The sequence below is a fragment of the Rattus norvegicus genome, chromosome 6 (assembly GCF_021556685.1).
Source record: "Rattus norvegicus strain SHRSP/BbbUtx chromosome 6, alternate assembly SHRSP_T2T, whole genome shotgun sequence".
NCBI lineage: Eukaryota > Metazoa > Chordata > Mammalia > Rodentia > Muridae > Rattus > Rattus norvegicus.
In genome coordinates, this window is record NC_141539.1 from 13,155,001 (window position 1) to 13,164,134 (window position 9,134).

At 44.6% G+C, this 9,134-nt stretch overlaps 2 long non-coding RNA genes across 2 annotated transcripts in view; one reads left to right on the forward strand and one right to left on the reverse strand.

Annotated features, from left to right (window-relative positions):
- Positions 1-2,451, reverse strand: part of LOC148005037 (uncharacterized) — a 3,041-nt gene extending 590 nt beyond the window's left edge. Inside the window, exons 1-2 of the long non-coding RNA XR_015622664.1 lie at positions 2,141-2,451; positions 1-219 (exon numbers count right to left, since the gene is read on the reverse strand). The exon at positions 1-219 is cut by the window's left edge and continues 590 nt beyond it. This is a non-coding gene — a long non-coding RNA (uncharacterized LOC148005037). The remainder of the gene's footprint in view (positions 220-2,140) is intronic.
- LOC120103461 (uncharacterized) overlaps positions 1-8,454 on the forward strand; it is an 8,868-nt gene extending 414 nt beyond the window's left edge. Inside the window, exons 2-3 of the long non-coding RNA XR_015622663.1 lie at positions 340-514; positions 8,161-8,454. This is a non-coding gene — a long non-coding RNA (uncharacterized LOC120103461). The remainder of the gene's footprint in view (positions 1-339; positions 515-8,160) is intronic.
- The last annotated feature ends 680 nt before the right edge of the window (positions 8,455-9,134 follow it).

Sequence of the window (9,134 nt, forward strand, 5' to 3'; positions counted from 1 at the left end):
CTCCAACTCGTAGTTTGGAACAGGCTTATAACTGCAGACTGCAGTTTCCTTGGAGAGGCCTCCGGGCTGTCGAACCAAAATGGCCCTTATCACGCACAGACAGAGGTCCAGGAGTGAATCCTGGACAGGTTCTTTTTTCTGTGGAGATGGCCTGGATGTTCATTCAGTCTGCCCGTTTACAGAGTGGCAACCCTCCAACCTTCAGGGTTCCGGTGGAAGCTAAAAGAGAAGGGTCCATTAACAGTTTGTAGATCCGGGTGAGAGTCTGTGCTTATATAAATGTCACACTGAGAAGCTTACAGCAGGAACACGTATAAAGTCTGACGTGATCCCTCCCAGGATGCAGTGTTGCTCAATGGAGCCCATTCATGTTCCCGAGAAGAACACGGAGAGGAAATGGAAGGAGTGGGTGGAACCAGAAGGTTCTGGGCCAAAGGTGTTCTCTGCACCTTAAAAGTGAGGTATCATGGCCTTGGGCCCCACACCTATGGAGATAGAGAAAACCAGAGCTGAGGTAAGCTCACCGGGCTCTCGGAGCTCAGTGTTCACTCGGAACTGCTGAGGCGAAGCTGATGAATGGCAGAGGCTTCGTGGGAGAGTCTGGGAACAGACTAGAGAGTGAGGTCACCATGAGTGAGCTGTGAGGGAAACAGTGGTTGGCGGAGGGCTGCCTACCACAGCTGGCCAGCTGCTCTGTGGGTAGAGGCTTAGCTGACCTAGTCTCATTCTTCTAAAAGCTGCAATCCACTGTACAGTTCAATGCCTCGGGGGCTTCCCCTTGTTAAAATGTGAATGGTCACATTTGCAAGTGGGATCGTCATGAATGGTGAATTCATTTCTTTTCCTTTTTTGTCGTCCCTTTTCATTTGAGCTTCTAGCTGGGAGCACACCTTGCCACCTGAGATGCCAAAGCCAAACATGAGGAAGGCAGGCTGAATGGAAAGGCCCCTTTAACCATCCAAGAACCAGCGAAAAGCCCAGCCCGCAGCTCCAGAAGGGTTCAAAAGGCGGGGGGGGGGGGGGGGGGGGGGGGGGGGGGGGCAGGGTGAACTGCAATCTCCAAACACCAGCTTGGACGTGCCCAAAGGTGGCACTGGGCAGGGCAAAGGAGAGGGCCACACACAGGGACTTCTCTGGAACTGATGTGGGACAGTCACTAGGCTCTGTGGCTACAGGCCCGGGACAGGTCTCGACAGTCAGGACTGACTGAGAGTGGTGGGAAATAGGATGTGGGGTGGGTAGGGGAAATCCAGGCAGAGAGGCTGGGCCTGCAGTTAGAGCGGCTTGTATTTCTGGGACCAGGGACTCAGAAATCAGATACTGGTTTGACCTGCCTTCAAGGTAGGATGGATGGTAGGTATGCTGGGACGGCTGAGCACTTCCTGAAAATGTTTTCCCAACCCTAGCATTCCTTTAATAGGGAACCAAGCCTTGCGTTACAGAGCAAACTTAAAATGGCGTGGGAAGAGAAACTCTAGACAGAGGAAGAAGAGCGTGTGTGTGTGTGTGTGTGTGTGTGTGTGTGTGTGTGTGTGTGTGTGTGTGTGTGTGTGTGTGTGGCGCGCCGTGCTGGCTTCCTTCTTGTAGGGTGGTCAGGTTTTGCTCACACCCATTCGTATGAGGAAATACATCAATCAATCAGCTTCCTCTATCGCCAAAGACGGCAGAATCACTTCCAACTGGCTTTAGGTTTCCCAGATTTAGGCAGCAAAAGAGAGCAAGCTCCTCCTCCCAACTGCACCCCCTCTCCCCCCAAAAACAAAATTATGAAACCAGAGAGTGGCTTCAAAAGCTTCAATTCCTATTCTAACTCTGGTAGTTCTCTGCCGTTCTGAAATGTAGTGCTGCCCCCTGCTGCCTATATTGAGGTATAGCAGCCGAAAAGCGCGGGGGTGGGGGACTCTGACCCGTGTCTAGGAAGCCTATGGAGGGAACACCGCCCAAGAAACAGGGCAAATAGGACAAGACGCTCAGAAAACACCTCTGGGTGTCTTTGGTTTTGAATTTAAACAGGGATATCTAATTCTAGGGCTCGAGTTTTGCAAATTAAGTTCCAGGGCCTGAACGTTCAAAGAACAATGGCTGCCAGCCCCACCCGCCTCCGGATTCTAGGTCCCTGGGCAGCCTCCCAAAGCCTCACCGGATTCTGCAGTTCTCTCCTGTGAGGCGCCTGGCCCGAAGTGGGAGAGGGAGTCGGGGGTGCGGTGGGGGGTGGGGGAGAGTCTCCATTACACTCCTCCAATCTCTCCAAAGGGGTTTTCCCTACAGTTGCTAAATGAAGCGATGTCGGTTTCTGTAGAAGGGGCCCATCAGAAATTCGAATTCCCGCAGATGCACTTGGATGGTCAAATATCTCACAAAGGGTATCTTCAAGTTGCCTGATGCTATGTTAGAGTATTAACAGAAGACACCAAACATGCTGCCTTTTTATATTAAAATTTTTGTATGTGTACATGTGCCAGAAGAGGGCGTCAGACCCCTGGAACTGAAATTATAGATGGTTGTGAGTCATCACAGGGAAATCTAACCTAGATCCTCTACAAGAGCTGCAAGCGCTCTTAACTATCGAGCCATCTCTCTAGGCTCGTCATTCTTGTGAAATGGAGCCATACAGGTTGATCCTGAAATCAGTATAAATTTTATCAATATCTCTTTACAATGCTTGCTTAGCTGGGCGTGCAAGCACACACCTGTGATCCTAGTATTCTGGATGTTGAGGCAGGAGGACTGCCGGAACTTTGAAAACAGCCTGGGCCACATAATGAGACATCATCTTTAAAAGAAAAAAAAAAAAAAAAAACCAAAAAGCACAGAGATGGGGCTGGAGAGATGGCTTACTGGTTAGAGCATTGGCTTCCCTTTCAGAGGTCCTGAGTTTCAATTCTGAGCAACCACATGGTGGCTCACAACCAACGGATCTGTAATGGGATCTGACGACATCTTCTTGCATGCAGGAATTATATGCAGATAGATCACTCATACACATACAACAAGGAAATCTTTTAAAAAATTTAAGATATATCTTTAATCCCAGCACTCAGGAGTTCAAGGCCAGCCTGGTCAACAGAGTGAGTTCCAGGGCAGCCAGGGCTACACAAAACTAAAGCAAAGCCCAGAGATGGCTCAGCAGTTGAAGGTTGGGCCACCGGGCGTGAAGATCTAGAAGGTAGGGAAAGAAAGGATGACTCCCGCCATTGTCCTCCGACCTGCACGTACCTGTTGTGATGTGCATTGTGTCATAGAATCCACAGGACATGAACAATAATAAAATATAAAGTCTGAGCCAGTAGTAAATTCTGCTTTCACTGTGTCTGGGGACACTTAAACCCCCCTGATAGAATTGCATACTCATTGAGAGCTTTAGGGTCAGACTCAAGGAGGGACGGTGCTCTCCTCACAGCCATGAAGCCATCAGTTCAGGGTGAGGGAGAAGAAGGAAGGTGTTCTGGGTTTATAGAGCTGGGTCCACCTAACAGGTTACAAATGGAAGCGCCCATTCTAAGTAAGCCAAAGGCTGTTTATTCCTCGTGGTACCAACAATTAAGTGCCAAGGACCCTAGGAAGTGGCCGTGCTCTGAATCTGAGCGTGCTCAAGAATTAGACCTGCGACTTTGCTGATGCCTCCATTACCTGGTGGCGATGTCTGAGGACCCATCTCAGCTCTGCTCAGAACTGCTGGGAGTGAGTCACACTGGACGACCCAAAGTAGAGCAAGCAGTTTGCTCTAAAAGCTGGGGCAGTCAATTTCATGGGCAGTGGGGCCTATACAGAGAAGGGACCACCAGTGCTCTGTGGTGACTGCCTTACAGAAACTTTTAAACTTGGGCATTTATTTGGAATGACATGGGAAGCGTAAGCAGGGGTATGCAAGCTTAGATTTCTCAAACCCGACTTCAATAAGGGCTCTCAAATGCCTTGACCCCCATCTAGCCCACTATTGCAGGTTTCCACTCTAATGCTAATATATCCTTGGAGTATATTGGCTGGCCTACTTCCTCAGTTTTTTTCCTGATAACTGTTGGAGCCAGCAGGCAAGAGTTGAACTGCTCTGAGGGAGGATCAAGGCTTAAAGATAGAAAAGGTGGGGCTGGGGATTTAGCTCAGTGGTAGAGCGCTTGCCTAGGAAGCGTAAGGCCCTGGGTTCGGTCCCCAGCTCCGAAAAAAAGAACCAAAAAAAAAAAAATAGATAGAGAAGGCATAAACAGAAAACTGCAAAGCCGGGCTGGAGAGATGCCTCAGTGGTTAAGAGCACTGATTGCTCTTCCAGAGGTCCTGAGTTCAATTCCCAGCAACCACATGGTGGCTCACAACCATCTGTAATGGGATCCGATGCCCTCTTCCAATGTGTCTGAATAATGTACTCATATACATGAAGTAAACAAATAAAAAAAAAAAAAAGAAAACTGCAAAGCCAAGGACAGCAGGTCAGTCAGTACCACAGCAGCGGCAACCAGCAGCAGACTGCGGCCTCCAGTTTGTTTTTCTTAGCCTTTTTATACTTCACAACACAGTGGGAAACAGCCTCAAGCTACAGAAGCAACCGCTGAAATATACACAGGACAGAATCTGTTCAGTCCTCCAAGACAATAGAACCTTCAGCTCCTCGATTTGAGCCTCAGATGTACCTCTTCGTAATGTTCCACACTTCTGCAGGGCAGGAAATCTGCCAACAGACACTGACCCACTTAAATCTGCGTGGTAGGCAGACTTCCCCCTCCCTCATCCCCCTCTCTCCTTCCCTTCCTCCTCCCCCCCCTCCTCCTCCTTCTTCCCCCTCTCCTCCCTCCCCAGCTTCAGAGAAACAGGTAACCTAGTGTCTCTCAGCTAACGAGGCATTATTTAATCCGTCCCTGGGGGCTTTAGCCTCCCTTTTTGTTGGATAAGCATCCTTTAAGGTATTATTGGCTCTTTCTATAGCTGCTTGTCCTGTGGGGCTGAGTGGTATAGCAGTAACGTGCTTTATATTGTAATACGTAAAGAATCGCCTCATCTCATTGGAAACGCGTGTGAGCATCATCAGTTTTAATCTGGGCAGGCACCCCATAATTGCCATTATTTCCAGTAAGTGTGTAATTACACCATCAATCAGCCCTTTCAGAACATAAAGCAGTTGTTCATTGAAACCCTGAATGCATGTCGATATGGCATGGTGTATATACCTTTGCTTTCCAAAGCCTGAGAAATGGAAAACACCCCTCTGCCGGATGTCGTTTCCTTTGGCACCCCTAGGGTTACTACCAGCAGATAACGAAATTTGATTGTATAGCGAACACATAGGACAATTCAAAATGGTTTCTTTGGCTTGTTGCCAGGTGATGGAAATATTTTTCTTTAAACCTCTCCTATTAATATGATATTTTTTTATGAACTGTTGATGCTTCTAACACATTTCCAATTAGTGATTGGTCAATTTCGTCATTCCCTTGAGCTAATGGACCTAGCAAATCTGTATGAGGCTGAGTTTTGTAATATATAGTGGATGGTTTCGACCTCTGATGCTCATTTGCAACTGTATAAACAATAAGGTTAATTCTGAATTACCAGGTAAACTCAGCAGTCTCTATATGCAAAACAACTTTCCGTGGATAAAGAATCAGTGATGATGTTAAGAGATTCAGGATAGGGGTTGGGGATTTAGCTCAGTGGTAGAGTGCTTGCCTAGCAAGTGCAAGGCCCTGGGTTCGGTCCCCAGCTCTGAAAAAAAGAAAAAAAAAAAAAAAAAGAGATTCAGGATAATCTAACAATACCATAAGGATTGCATATGATTCTGACTTTTGAACTGAGGTATATGGGCTTTTGATCACCTTGCTTATTTTATGTGACTTATAACCTGCCATCCCCATCTGGTTTGCATCAGTATAGAATGTTGGTGCCTCTGGAATTGGTGTTCTGTTTACAACATTGGTAGACTCTAGTTAGTTCTTTTTATAAATTGTATATATTTGCTTTTTGGATATTCGTTATTAATTTTGCCCAAGTAGTTACCACAAGCTCATTGCCAATCTTCATTAATCACCCGTAATGACATAATCTCAGTGTTTATAAGAGATATTGCAATTTTGGCTGGATCTGTTCCTGACAATTAACGTAATCTTATTCAACCTTTTATAATTCATTCAGAAATCTTTTCTGTATAGGTCTTCAATTTTTTACTTTGTATATAAGCTAGGAAAATCCATTCCATAATACTGTCTTCTCTTTGCATAATAATCAAAGTAGGAGAATAAATTGAAGGTAAAGTGACCAAGATAGAATGAAGTTTAGAATTTAGGGTTAATTCTATCCACATTTGCCTCCTGCAGTTTTTGTTCTGCAAAAGTTCTTTTCTGTTTGAAATAAATTACTTAACTCAGATGTACTTAACCCAATTGTAGGTCTCAGCCAGTTAATATCTCCCATTAATTTTTCAAAATTGATATAAAGATTTTCAATTAGTCCCTACAAATTTGTTCCCTTTGTAGTTGAATTTTTGTTGACTGATTTTATAACCCAAATAACTAAGCAAATCTTTTCTTTGTATTTTTTTTCCCAAAGCAATCTGTAACCCCCAACATGGTAAAATTCTTTGTGTTATCTTAAACATATTTTCTCAAACCTCTTTGTCAGAATCAGACAACAGAATGTCATCTATATAATGATAATTGATAAATTAAGGAAATTACTTTTGAATTATTTCTTATGCTTGTTGCATAAAATACTGACATAAAGTTGGACTATATAACATCCCCTGTGGATGTACCTTCCAGGGGTATCTCTTTGGTGGATGACAATTACTTAAAGTAGGTACTAAGAAAGCCTTTCCTTATTCTGCTCATGCAAGGATATTATGAAAAGGCAATCTTTCAAGTCAATTATTATTATGGCCATGACCTCAGTAATGAAGATAGTAAAGGGAGTCCAGGCTGTAAAGGCCCCATTGGTCAAATTATTGTATTATCTGCTCTTAAATTGTTACCACCCTCCATTTACCGGATTTCTTTTTTACAGCACACAGGGGAATTCCATGGGCTGGTAGACTCTTCCATAGTTGAGCCTTCCACTGCTCTTGTACTAGTCGTTCAAGTTCCTGCAATTTTTCTTTTGTCATGGGCCACTGCTCTTGCCATACAGGTCGGCTTGATAACTATTTTACAGGCAAGGCTGTTGGTGTGTCACAGAGGCTCCTTTTATAAATTTGGAAATTGGGTCCCTGAGATGTCCTGTTTTTGGGTAGTGGACACAGTTTGTGATTTTTCTCTATCACCTGTATCAGTACCTTCTCCAGGAGCATCTGCCACATCACATTTAATTTCCCCTTTTGCTGTCCCTGGAATTGCAGGAATATTAATCTGCATGCACTATTTTTGTGAAAGATCCCCTCCCCATAAATTTATGGGTTTATCAGCCACATAAGCTTTCAACTTCCCCATTTGTCCTTCTGTTCTCACACAGATAATCCATTAGACACTTTGTCCTATTCCTGATAATTTAGCAATTCCTATAAACTGTGTGTAAACCTTCTGAAGTGGCCAATCTGGATTCCAAGACTTTGGGGAAGTATATTAACATCAGGTCCTGTATCTAACAAACGTTCCATGTCAACAGCCTTCATTTGCACCATTCATTTGGGTCTGTGATCATTGACCGTTGTTCGCTAGAACACACGTTTTCCAAAAGGTCCTGTCCTTTCTACTGGAGTGGCCCTGCCCTTAACGTAAGGAAATGACAGTTGAGCAAGTCTATCTCCTGTGTCAATTGCATTTCCTTTCTTACATATGCCACACTTCTAATTTCTTCCTTGCTATCCCCATCTACTATACCTGGATGCACAATAAATCCTTGAGAAGTTAACCTACTTCTTCCCAAAATTATTCCCACTGTTCCAGAGGGTAGAAGACCATACACACCAGTGGGTAACTTGTAAAATTCAACTTTTGGGGATAAGGTAAGACCTGTGGACAGATCCAAAGTTGCACTCCCTTCTGTAGCATGTGTAACATCAGAAATACTTAATTTCTATTTTCTTGCCTGCTTGGTACTTTCTGTCTGATCAAAAGAAGACTGTTTACCTCTGCTCCTTGAGCTGACAGGCTCCTCTGTTTATTTCCCAAAGGCAAGAGGTTACCTTGTATATTCCTCTTGGACTGGCAACCCTTTGACCAATGTTTGCTCTTTTCACAGTGGCTACAATACCCTGGAAACTTTCATGGTTCAAAACAGCCAGAACCAGCTTGTTCTCCTCGGCAAACACCATATTCTCCAGAGCCAGTGTACCTGCTATATTCAGAGCCCTGAATCTTCTAGCCTTATAATCTTTTTGGAAATGGCCAAATTCACCACAATTAAAGCATTGGGCATTTTTATTTCTAAGACTTCCAGCTATGGCTTGTATTGCAGTAAAAAATAAAAATGGTTCGGCGGCTACTGGTACCTGTGAGTCCCACTCTGTGTGGATCCACAGGAGCCATGCACTCCAGATGTCTCTCTGCCAGCTGCTTTCTCACACTGTCCCCTTGGCAGGTTGTTACCAAGCCTGACACACACATCACTTCTCGAATGGCATCATGACTCACTAACCCCAGACATCCTATAGCCGCCCTCTCCAGGCTGTCTCTCTGTCCGCCGAGAACTTTGCTCACATCCCCTGTAGCCCAGTTCTAGAAATTTATAATTTATCAATCAGATTTATATGTTAAATTCTCAATCGACAATATATCCACACAAGCATTTAACATCTCTTTAACAATTGGAGAGTGCAAGCCATACAACATAACAGCCTATTTAAAATGCTTTAGATTTAGTATTTCTGTTGGATGCCAGGTCAGTCCATTATAAGAAGGAGAACCATCATTAGCAGGCATATGCTCTACCAAGACTGGGAAGGCTGAAGGTGCCTGTGTCCTCTGGTGGTGCACTCAGCTGAACACTATTGTACCTGTCCCATTCCCTGCTCTTCCGGGTCTCTCATTTCATAAAGGTGCTCTGGGTAATGAAAATGTGGAGCAAAAGCAAGGTGGCAGTTTGCCTTCCAGCCCATTTCGATTCCCTTTTTCATTGCTCAGTACATTCCTGGTTTCAGACACCAAGCCTGAAGTGTGTTTTTCTTTTCCCATTTGTTCCTTTTGCTTCCTAAGCATTTCTACCTCTGTTTACAA